Raw genomic sequence first — 12,286 nt, forward strand, 5'->3', positions numbered from 1 at the left:
ACTCTTCTAAAGTATACGATTCTATTGTTTCTTACATATACATTAGTCAGCAATTATCATTTGCTAGCCAGGTCAATTTTCAGTAGAGTTTGGCATGCCCATGACCTCTAGACCGAATCCGAGCCCAGTGCTTGGCAGTGTGACTCTTCAATACCTTGCTGCTTCCTGCTCTCTGTAGGTTTCCTTGGTTGGGGTCTTATCAGAGAGAACACTAGAATGTGCATCCAAGCAGTGAACAGAGGCACAGAAGGGAAGCCTCTCTAAAAATAGAAGTTGGCTACCAGTCCTACCTTGAACAGAAGCCATGAAGGATTTTCTATTAGCACCTCCAGCTGTGGCTAAGGACGCGGCTGGCATAAAATTTCAAGGGGATTTATGATGTGGTGTTTCACCAGGAGACTTTAAAGCCTTCTGTTTAAATTTTCTCAAAGGTCTGGTCAGAGACTGAATACAGAAATTCAGGGTGGCTTTTCATTTGTATTTCACTCGTATCTATAAAACACTTAGGAATGCTAAGAGTTAACCCCGACAAGGCACCCAGGGAGGAAAGAAAGCCCTGGAAGCTGGCTTTGTGGCACAGCTGCTCAGTCAACAATGGAGCCAAAGATCAGATTATCTGAACTCTGGCTGGAGGGTCTGTGGAAATCCAAGTCAGTGGCAGGCAGACATTTCCTGTTTCTGTGCAGTTTTTCTAAAACCATAGGTCATTTCAGCAAGGGATGCTGGGAGAGGAGGACGATGTTGGCAGAGGACACTGTTTCTATGGAGCATCCTGAAATCTACACATTTAAACTGATTGTTAAAATCTGATATAAAGAAAGCATTTGACAGTTATAGCACAGCATTATATTTTCTTACAAGCAAAGAAATGAATGTTCGAATATCATTATGTGTTTCACCATTTTTTCTCCTATTAACCTGAACGGTAAGAATACTCGGTAATTCCTCAACCTGTGGTGATCACTGTCAAGTATACTAATCAGAAACCCCAGCTTAATATATAAGAACTTTTTTTGCAAGGAATAGACAGACTCTCCCCAATAACACAATAAAAGGAGATAGTCTTAATCATTTTGTAAGACTCAAACACTTTACACCAACTCTCTGATAAATCCAGAGAGGACACGCGGCACATGGGTTTATGAGAGATAAGACAGGGCATGAGTCCCTGTGGTCTGGTTACTGTGTGATCCAGTGTACACTGGTGAAGGGATTCCTGCTGCATACCGTACATGAGAAAAAATTATTTTTGAAACTGTTTAAGATATAACCAAAAAGAAAGATAAATGGTACCTCGAAGTCATTGGTAGACTTATACAGAAGCCAAATGTTTATAAACCGGAATATATTATAAACATGGATTCTGTAATAAGTCAGTTCTATTAATTCTCACTGACATTGAGCAGTAGTTGCTACAATTGAGCACAGAAAGATTATTTACTATCTAAGGACATAGCTACAATCTATGAAACACAAACTCATTACTCAAATTTCTGTGTTATGTTATGCTAATAACCATCATTGATTTTGGGTTTGACAGGATGAAGCTGAGGAAGCAGGTAGTGAATAGAAGTAATCCCAACAGACAATTAAAAATATTTTCTACCTAGAGTTAGTTCAAATCATGGATGTAAAACCCATGAATTTACAGGGTAAATTTTATTAATTTACTCAAATTATAAGTGAATTAATCTCAAGTAAAACTTTAGATGAGTATTACACATGAAAGAACAAAAGTAAAAAGAAAGTTATTCTTATTATGAATGTGATTTTCAAAAGAAAACCTTTTTATTAGTAATAAAGATAAAACAGTTTTTACAGATAGGATCTGTTGTAGCCCTGGCTGATCTCGAACTCACTATGCAACTGAGGATGACCTTGAACTCCTGATCCTGATGCCCTGCCTCCCAAAGCTGGGATTACAGGTATGTCCACCTTGCCCAGTTTAGGTGGTGCTGGGAGTTGAATCCATGGCTTCATGCATGCTAGGCAAGTATTCTACCACATGCTTCATCCTCAGTACCAAGGCTGGAAACAGTTATTAAAAGAAAAAAATTACTGATAGCTGAACATCAATTCCTTTTTTTCCCATAGGCCAAATCTACAGAACTAAACTCTGGAATCTGTGAGCTAAAATGCTGCACTAAGACAAACCTCAGTAAAACAGTCATATAAGCTGCATCTCCATCTCCACCTCCTATAGCATCCCTCATCTGTGCAGCCTGCACCACAAATGGCAACACAAGAGCCTGGGGAAGAAACTGCCCTTTGCAGCCAGCTGCTGCCACAACCCGTTTTCCACCTGTGAACTTGGAGAGCAGCATGGCTCCTATGCTCACTGACTGCCACCTGTCTCCAGGGAAGAAAAGCAGGATCTTCACCACTCTGCTCCTCAGCTGCCCAGCTCCTCTCAGCTCTGCCACCAACACCAGCCACCCAAAGAGAACTACACGGAAGTCAGAACCATGGGCTGAAGGTCAAATGTAAGCATAGGTTAAATATGTGTACCCAAGAAGGCATTTTTAAAATTGTAAGTGGCAAACATCATCACTGAAACCAGGTATGGGTATTTTGAGGCAGGGAATTTTTGCCTGCTCTCATAACTGGGTCTAAAAGGCTTTGGAATCTGGGTGTAATTGGCATGTTGTCTCGTATTAATACTTTTGTACCAATTATCATTCCATAGACTTCCTGTAGAGAAGCCATACATCTTATTACACTTAACCAGGTGTGCTTACTGAGGCCCTGAGAGTACCCTGTCCACAATCACTCCTCGGGAGGCTGTCTAACACCGACTGCTGGTGCCATGGACAAGGACCGAGGTCAGTATGTGCCTATTAATGCCTCACTGATGACTCAAGAGTAACAAGAACACAGTTTTCTAATAATATATATATATATTTTTTGTATGTGTTTGGAAAAAGTAAGTGCACATCCAGCATGTACCTTATGCTTTAAAACTGCCACTGAGAAACTGTCTGGAGTGAAGGACCAGTCTCCATTTTGGCTGGGATGGTGACTGTTACAGTTTCCATCTGAAAGGTTCCAGACAAGTTCATGTCTTCAAGACTCAACTTCAGCTCAGGGTGCCATTTTGAAGGCACTGGAGCCTTTAGGAAGTAGAACCCAGCTGGAATGGGCAGAAACTGCCTGGGGCTCTACTGCCCCAGGTTCAGCTTCCTGTTGGTCACCAGTGGACAGGCTCCCTGGACAGAGCAGCTCACTCTGCCCCAAATCTCTGAAAACAGTGGATCAACAGCAAAGATTCTATCCTTTAAGTTTTTCCTGTCCGTTACTGTAGATGAACATACATCTGTATGTGTCATTGTGTTTTAAAATTGAAAATGAAGATCAATCAATGGTTAAGAATAATTCCTGAACGAGACTTGGGGACCAGCTGGTCTGGCAGGACCAGATAAAACAGGCTCTGTATCCGGGCCAACATTCCAGTGCCTGGGGATTTCCTGGGAACTGCACAGAGCTTCCCATCCCGGCTGGAGCCAAGCACCCCAGATTCCAGGTCTTCTCTTCCACCAACGAGACCAGACACTACCAGATTCTAGAGACTACACACCAGTAAGACTCCAACATTCCAATGCAAATGATGCAGAAGAGAATGACCTTAAAACCACCTTCATGAGAATGATAGAGGCGCTAAAAGAGGATACAGGAAAATTCCTCAAAGAAATGGAAGAAAAACAAACCAAAAAAATGCAGGAAATGGAAGAAAAAACAAACCAAAACATGCAAGAAATGGAAGAAAAAACAAACCAAAAAATGCAAGAAATGGAAGAAAGAACAAACAAATTCATAAAATGCAACAAATGGATGAAAAAATAAACCGAAAATTGCAAGAAACAATTCAAACAGTGCAAGGGTTGAAAACTAAAATACAGACAATAAAAAAAACACAATCTGAAGGAAGGTTGGAAATAGAAAAGCTGGGCAAATGGTCAGGTACTAGCGATACAAGCATTACCAACAGAATATAAGAGATGGAAGAAAGAATCTCAGGTGTTGAAGATACACTAGGATAAATGGATTCATCAACCAAAGAAAATCTTAAGTCCAACAAATCCTTAACACAAAACATCCAGGAAATATGGAACACCATGAAAAGACCAAACCTAAGAATAATAGGTATAGAAGAAGGTGAAGAAAACCACCTCAAAGGGGCAGAAAACATATTTAACAAAATCATAGAAGAAAGCTTTCCCAATCTAAAGAAAGACATGCCAATAAAGGGAAAAGAAGTCTACAGAACACCAAATAGAGTGGATCACAAAAAGAAGTCCCCTCACCACATAATAATCAAGACCCCAAATATACAGAATAAAGAAAGAATATTAAGAGCAGCTAAGGAAAAAGGCCAAGTAACATATAAAGGCAAGCCTATCAGAATTACACCTGACTTCTCCATGAAAAATCTGAAAGCCAGAAGGTCCTGGATAGATATTCTACCAACACTAAGAGACCATGGATGCCAGCCCAGACTACTATACTCAGCAAAGCTCTCAATCACTATGGAGAAAACAAGATATTCCATGACAAAACTAGATTCAAGCAATACATATCCACTAACCCAGCCCTACAGGAAGTTCTGGAAGGAAAACTCCAACCCAAGGAAATTAACTACAACCAGAAAAACAGAGGCATTATATAAATCCCACTTTACCAACAGCCAAAAGAACAAAGGGGTGAGATTCCACACATAATTCTACCAACAACAACCATTCCAAATCAAAGAAGAATGAGAAAGCAATGGTCATTAATATCCCTCAATATTAATGGCCTTAACTCACCCAAAAAAGACACAGGCTAACAGAATGGATTCAAAGACAGAACCTATCCTTCTGCTGCATACAAGAAACACGCCTCACCCTCAAAGACAGACATTACCTGAGAGTTAAAGGTTGGGAAAAGATTTTCCAATCAAATGGACCCAAGAAACAAGCAGGGGTAGCAATCCTAATATCTAACAAATTAGACTTTAAAATAAAATCAATCAAATGAGATGAAGGAGGTCATTACATACTCATCACAGACAAAATCCACCAAGATGAAGTTTCTATCCTGAACATCTATGCCCCAAATACAAAGGCATCCACCTTTGTAAAAGAAACATTACTAAAACTTAAATCACATATAAAGCCCCACACACTTATAGTGGTAGATTTCAACACACCACTCTCACCACTAGACAGGAATACCAGACAGAAACTCAACAAAGAAGCAAAGGGTCTAGTAGAAATAATGACCCAACTGGGATTAACAGACATTTATAGAACATTTCATCCACATAAAAAAGAATATACCTTCTTCTCACCACCACATGGAACCTTCTCAAAAATCGACCACATACTTGGCAACACATCAAACCTTAGCAACTACAAAAAAATTGGACTAACTCCATGCATCTTATCAGACCACCATGCGTTAAAATTAGAATTCAACAATAATACATATTGCAGAAAATCTACAAACTCATGGAAATTGAATAATGCACAACTGCACCATTTCTGGGTCAAAGAAGAAATAAAAAAAAGAAATTAATGACTTCCTAGAATTCAATGAGAATGAAGACAAACATACCCAAACCTATGGGACACTTTGAAAGCAGTGCTACAGGGGAAGTTCATAGCACTAAGTGCCCACACGAAAAAACTGGAGAATAGTTACACTAGAGAATTAACAGTACAGCTGAAAACTCTAGAACACAAAGAAGCAAACCCCCAGGAGGACTAGATGCCAGGAAATAATCAAATTGAGGGCTGAAATCGATAAAGTAGAAACTAGGAAAACAATACAAAGAATTAAAGTAACAAAGAGTTGGTTCTTTGAGAAAATCAACAAGATAGACAAACCTTTGTCCAAACTTACCAAACAGCAGAGTGTGAACATGCAAATTAACAAAATCAGAAATGAAAAGGGGGACATAACAACGGACTCTGGGGAAATTCAGAAAATCATCAGGTCATACTTTGAAAACCTGTACTCCACAAAATTCGAAAATTTAAAGGAAATGGACGACTTCCTGGATAGCTATCACTTGCCAAAATTAAATCAAGAACAGATAAGCAATTTAAATAGACCTATAACCCTTATAGAAATAGAAGCAGTCATCAAAAGTCTCCCAACCAAAAAAGCCCAGGTCCAGATAGCCTCAGTGCAGTATTCTACCAGAAATTCAAAGAACAGCTTATACCAATTCTTATCAAAGTATTCCACACAATAGAAGCAGAAGGATCTTTGCCAAACTCTTTCTATGAGGCTTCAATAACCTTGATCCCCAAGCCACACAAAGACACAACTAAGAAAGAGAACTTCAGACCAATATCCCTAATGAACATTGATGCAAAAATACTCAATAAAATACTGGCAAATCGGATCCAAGAACACATCAAAACAATTATTCACCACGATCAAGTAGATTTCATCCCAGCGATGCAGAGATGGTTCAACATAAGAAAATCCATCAATGTAATCCACCATATAAACAAACTGAAAAACAAAAATCACATGATCATCTCATTAGATGCTGAAAAAGCCTTTGACGAAATCCAACACCCCTTCATGATAAAGGTCTTAGAGAGATCTGGGATAACAGGAACATACCTAAACATAATAAAAGCTATATATAGCAAACCAACAGCCAACATCAAGCTAAATGGACAGAAACTCAACGCAATTCCATTAAAATCAGGAACAACACAAGGCTGCTCACTCTCTCCATATCTTTTCAATATTGTACTTGAATTTCTAGCCAGAGCCATACGACAACAAAAGGAGATCAAGGGGATACAAACTGGAAAGGAGGAGGTCAAACTTTCACTATTTGCAGATGATATGATAGTTTACATAAATGACACAAAGAACTCTACCAGGGAACTCTTACAGCTGATTATCACCTTCAGCAAAGTGTCAGGCTACAAGATCAACAAAATAAAATCAGTAGCACTTCTATATACAGATGATAAAGGGGCTGAGAAAGAAATCAGAGAAACATCACCCTTTACAATTGCCACAACAACATAAAATATCTTGGGGTAACACTAACCAAACAAGTGAAGGACCTGCACCGAAAGAACTTTGAGTCTTTAAAGAAAGAAATTAAAGAAGCCCTCAGAAAATGGAAAGATCTCCCATGCTTTTGGATAGGTAGGATCAATGTAGTAAAAATGGCAATCCTGCCAAAAGCAATCTACAGATTCAGTGCAATCCCCATTAGAATCCTGGCACAATTCTTCACAGACGTTGAAAGAACAATAATCAATTTTGTATGGAAAAACAAAAGACCCAGGATAGCCAAAACAACACTGTTCAGCAAGGCAACATCTGGAGGCATCACCATCCCTGACTTCAAGCTCTATTATAGAACTATAGTCCTGAAAACAGCTTGGTACTGGCACAAAAATAGACAGGTAGACCAATGGAATCAATTTGAAAACCCTGATATTAACCCACACATGTATGATCTTTGACAAAGAAGCTAAACATATACAATGGAAAAAAGAATGCATCTTCAACAAATGGTGCTGGCATAACTGGATGCTGGCATGTAGAAGAAAGCAGATCAATCCATGTCTATCGCCATGCACAAAACTTAAGTCAAAATGGATCAAAGACCTCAACATATATCCAGCCACACTGAACCTCTTAGAAGAGAAAGTGGGTGGTACCCTTGAACGAATTGGTACAGGAGACACCTTCCTGAACATAACACCAGTAGCACAGACAGTGAGATCAACAATTAATAAATGGGACCTCCTGAAACTGAGAAACTTCTGTAAGGCAAAGGACACAGTCAGCAAGACAAAAAGGCAGCCCACAGAATGAGAAAAAATATTCACTAACCCCACATCTGACAGAGGGCTGATCTCCAAAATTTACAAAGAACTCAAGAAGCAAGTCTCCAAAATACCAATGGATCCAATTAAAAGTGGGCTACAGAACTAAATAGAGAATTTTCAATAGAAGAGTCTAAAATGTCTGAGAGGCACTTGAGAAAGTGCTCAACATCCTTAGCCATCCGGAAAATGCAAATCAAAACAACTCTGAGATACCATCTCACTCATGTCAGGATGGCTAAAATCAGAAACACCAATGACAATTTATGCTGGAGAGGATGTGGTGAAAGGGGAACACTCCTCCATTGCTGGTGGGAGTGCCAACTGGTACAGCCACTTTGGAAATCAGTATGGAGATTCCTCAAAAAAAATGGGAATAAACCTACCACAAGACCCAGCAACTCTGCTCTTAGGCATATATCCAAAAGATGCCCATTCATACAAGGATGTCTGTTCCACTATGTTCATAGCAGCATTATTTGTAATAGCCAGAATTTGGAAGCAACCTAGATGCCCCTCAACCGAAGAGTGGATAGAGAAAATGTGGCACATCTACACAATGGAGTATTATTCAGCAGAAAAAAAATGGACTCCTGAAATTTGCAGGCAAATGGATGGCACTAGAAAAAAAAACATCCTGAGCGAGAATACCCAGTCACAAAAAGAGAAACATGGCATGTACTCTCTCATATATGGATTTTAGACATAGATCTGGGGAGTGCCAGCCTACAATCCCATGACCAGAGAGTCTGGGAAACAGAACCTTCATTCAGTGGCTGATGGAAGCAGAGGCAGACTCCCATGGCTAAGCACTGAGCTGAACTCAAGAAATCCAGTGACAGAGAGGGAGGACTGATGACCAAAGGGGTTAAGACTGGGCTGGTTTAATCCCCAGAAACAGCTGACCTGACAAGGGTTAGCTCTGGAATCCCAGACTGATGCTTGGGAATCCAGAATGGGACTGATCAAGACCCCCTGAATGGGGTGTCAGTGAGGAGGCCTAGGTAATCTATTGAGCCTTGGGTAGTAGATCAATATTTATCCCAGGTATACAAATGGACTTTGGACTCCCATCCAACAATGAGAGATGCACTCTCACTGGACTCTTGGGGGAGGGCCTAGGCCCTGCCCTGAATGAAATGACAGACTATGGACACCTCCATGGAGGACTTCACCCTCCCTGGGGAAATGAGGGGATATTGGAGGGGTTGGTGGGAGGGAAAGGGAGAGGGACCTGGAATTGACATTTGAAGCAACCTTGTTTCTAATTTAAATTTAAATTTAAAAATTATATATATGTATATATATACATACATACATATATATATGCATATATATATATGAATAATTCCTGAGTGACCATTTCTGTGGATTGGGTTCCTACACTAAGTCCCCGGAGAACAGATGAAACCAGCAGGTATGGCATCACTTGTGAGAGCAGCCCCTCTGCTCACCCACACAAGGAAGGTAACCTTGGGTGGCCTGGTGCAGGCCAGACTGGGAGACGAGTGGGATTGTGCGACCATGCACAGATGACAGACTGACTGGCTCGGGATCACTAATGAAACACAGTTAGATCTTAAAACTTTGTTGAAAATTTGATTATTAACAACTAAAAGAAAACTACAGTAAGCAATGACACAGAATAAAGTGGTGACAGGACACCTCACTTAGCCAGGCTTAGGAAACAATGACCTATGGGAAGGTGCAGGCTGTACAGCAAGTGCAACAAGAGGGAAACAGTGAGATGTAAAGTCTGACTGTGTCTGCATGGGCTCACTCACTGACCGTGCTTGTACAGGCTCACTGACTGACTGTCTGCATGGGCTCACTCACTGACTGTGCCTGCATGTGCTCACTGCTTGCTGCAATTCTGGAGATCTCCCTCAGTCTGGGACCAGATGCCAGCAGTAGAGACTGGTCGTGATACTTGTCTCTTGGGGGAGATGCACAGGGAGCTAAGTAAATGTGCTGAGTTGTAGTGCACAGATACCACATTAACAACCATGAGCTTAGCAAGTCCCACGCAGGGCCAGGCATCTAGTCATGAGGTGTTCCAGGCTGGCCTGCTAACCAGGTTGGCGTAGTGTCTGGTTGTTAGGAAGAACTTTGTAATAGGTTTGAAAAATTTTCTTCATCAGGAAATGCACAGCCTAAAGTATTTCATTATACATGTGTCACAAGAGAATGGTCACTAGCTTTTTTCTTCAAATGATATAAGTTAAATTCTTGGTATTAGTAAACATTAGAAAAAAGACCCACATATATAATTGATGTAGAAGTCCTGTGTATATGTCAATAAAGCACTGTTGGCCAATAGGGAAGCAAGATAGGTGGGACTAGGAGTCCAGGAAGACTCTGGGTAGGAGAAACACAGGGAGTCAAGATGTAACTGCCATAGGGATAAGAAGCCCAGAAAGTTCTCCAGTAAGAGAAACACTTAGACTAACAATTATGGAATAAATACTTAATTCAGAGCTAGCCAGTAAGAAATAAGCAAGGCCAACAGCTTCATAATTAATATAGCCTCCTGTGTGTTTATTTGGGACTGTTGCAGCTCTGGAACCAGGCTGGCGGGAAAGCTTCTCTCTACGCATAATGTCTGTGTGTAATCAAAAAAGAAAGGAAGGAAGGACAGGGGTAGAGGAATAAAGTGAAGAGGAAATCCTTTCCAACCAACAAAACTCAGCTGGTATCAAGTCAATTGTGAACAGAAGACTATTCATTGGGAACTAGAGAAAAGTGAACAAGACAAGTTAGTTTCTACACGAGTGGGTTTTGTACAATCAACACACTTTCTCCATAATTAGCACATAAGATCCTTCCACAATACCAATCACCATCTCAATAGGATTCCTCTGACTAAATCATTCTTGGCAAAATAATTTTAAGGTTCATCTGAAAAGTCAACAGGCAAGAATAATAAAAGTTTTTGAAAAGATGGGGTAATAAAGAGTCACTAGTTCACATATCAAAGAAAAGACAGAGAGAATAAAGCAGTTTGGAACTTGCTTAATGAATATAAAGAATAGATATGGAAATAGATATTTTAACATTTCAAATGCCTGCAGATCATAAAAAGTGGAGAATGGAAAGACTGATTATAATTCAATGATAGCTTTGGGATGGCTGATTAGGAAGCTGAAGATAGTATTTTGTGCCCTGTGTTCACACAACATGTGAAATAAGTCCACGTCCCCTTAGCAGCTAGCATCTGCAAAGCATTGCCCTCCCTCAGAGCAGTGGATGGGGAAGTAACACAGAGAAACTGTTCTGCAATACTTTTATTCTCACATAAGAAGAAACCAGAGCTTGGAGAAGTAAGAAGCAAATATTGCCTCACACTGCCAGCAAGTGCTAAGATTTGGAATTTGAAACTCATAATTTACCTCTAGATACCATGCATATCCTTCCCACCATACTATCCCCAATGCATTTTAATAGTACAATAATCAAAGTTGAAAGCACACATGTGTCCACATACAAATGTTTCTAACTATACTTCTAGGGATAAAGGAAAAGCATGTGCTATAATAGAGCAAAATCTAAGGAAAAGTGAATACCATATATAGTTGGTTTATATAAATTTGCAAAAAAATACTAAGAAGTCAAAAGCAACTAACTTTGGAGAAATGCAAATTAAACAACAAAACATGACTTAAACTGGCAATGCCATCCTTGTTATGCTATTTGTTGGTGACAGCTGTGGCATTTGCTGGTGAGAAAGAACAGCATGGCATTTCTTCAGGAGTCTCTCTAATTGTCCTAAGGAAGTGATCTGGACAAGGGGCAGGAGCAGAAGCTGTACTTCACTGTGGCTAGAGCAGCAGAAGAAAAATGGAGTCAAGAACAAACTATAGCCTGTGTAACTGGAGTGGCAATATTTTCAAGCAGGTCACAAAAGCCTGAAGACTCCAAGACAAGAAAGTTACCTGAACTACTAAACATTCTGATGAATAAGTAATGATGAATGCTAACACATTGATAAACTATTGTTAACTAATTTATAACTAATGAGTACATCCATGTTTACAAATCAGTCAGGAATAACATAAATTATGGGGCGAGCAGAAGTGGGTAAAAACATGGATAAAGTTTTCTGAAGGAATATGTCTAATAAACATATAAAAATAAGTAACAATAATTAAAATGGAAATGACAGTGGAAAAGATGACCTTGAGGATATCCAAAATGAACCAGAGTTTGGGAAAGATGTACTCGGGGCCAGGGAGATGTGTCAGTAGGCAAAGCTGCTTGCTGCCAAGCCTGACTAGTAACCCGAGTTTCATCCAGTTGAATATGTAGTTGAAAATGTTATAGCATGTTGTGTAAAGCAAATCTTGCAATAATTTCAAGAATAATGTGTCTAGCCTATGTTAGTTTCTCTTTCCATAATAAGACTTCTAAACACTGTGTTGATATAATACTATTTTATTAGC

The 12,286-nt window shown here is 39.8% G+C and overlaps 1 protein-coding gene across 4 annotated transcripts in view; it reads right to left on the minus strand.

Moving 5' to 3' along the window:
- The window catches only part of Zcwpw2 (zinc finger CW-type and PWWP domain containing 2), a 129,825-nt gene that overhangs the window by 51,683 nt on the left and 65,856 nt on the right, over nucleotides 1-12,286 (minus strand). The gene's annotated exons all lie outside the window — the stretch shown is intronic.

The sequence above is a fragment of the Mesocricetus auratus genome, unplaced genomic scaffold (genome assembly GCF_017639785.1).
Source record: "Mesocricetus auratus isolate SY011 unplaced genomic scaffold, BCM_Maur_2.0 Super-Scaffold_100691, whole genome shotgun sequence".
NCBI lineage: Eukaryota > Metazoa > Chordata > Mammalia > Rodentia > Cricetidae > Mesocricetus > Mesocricetus auratus.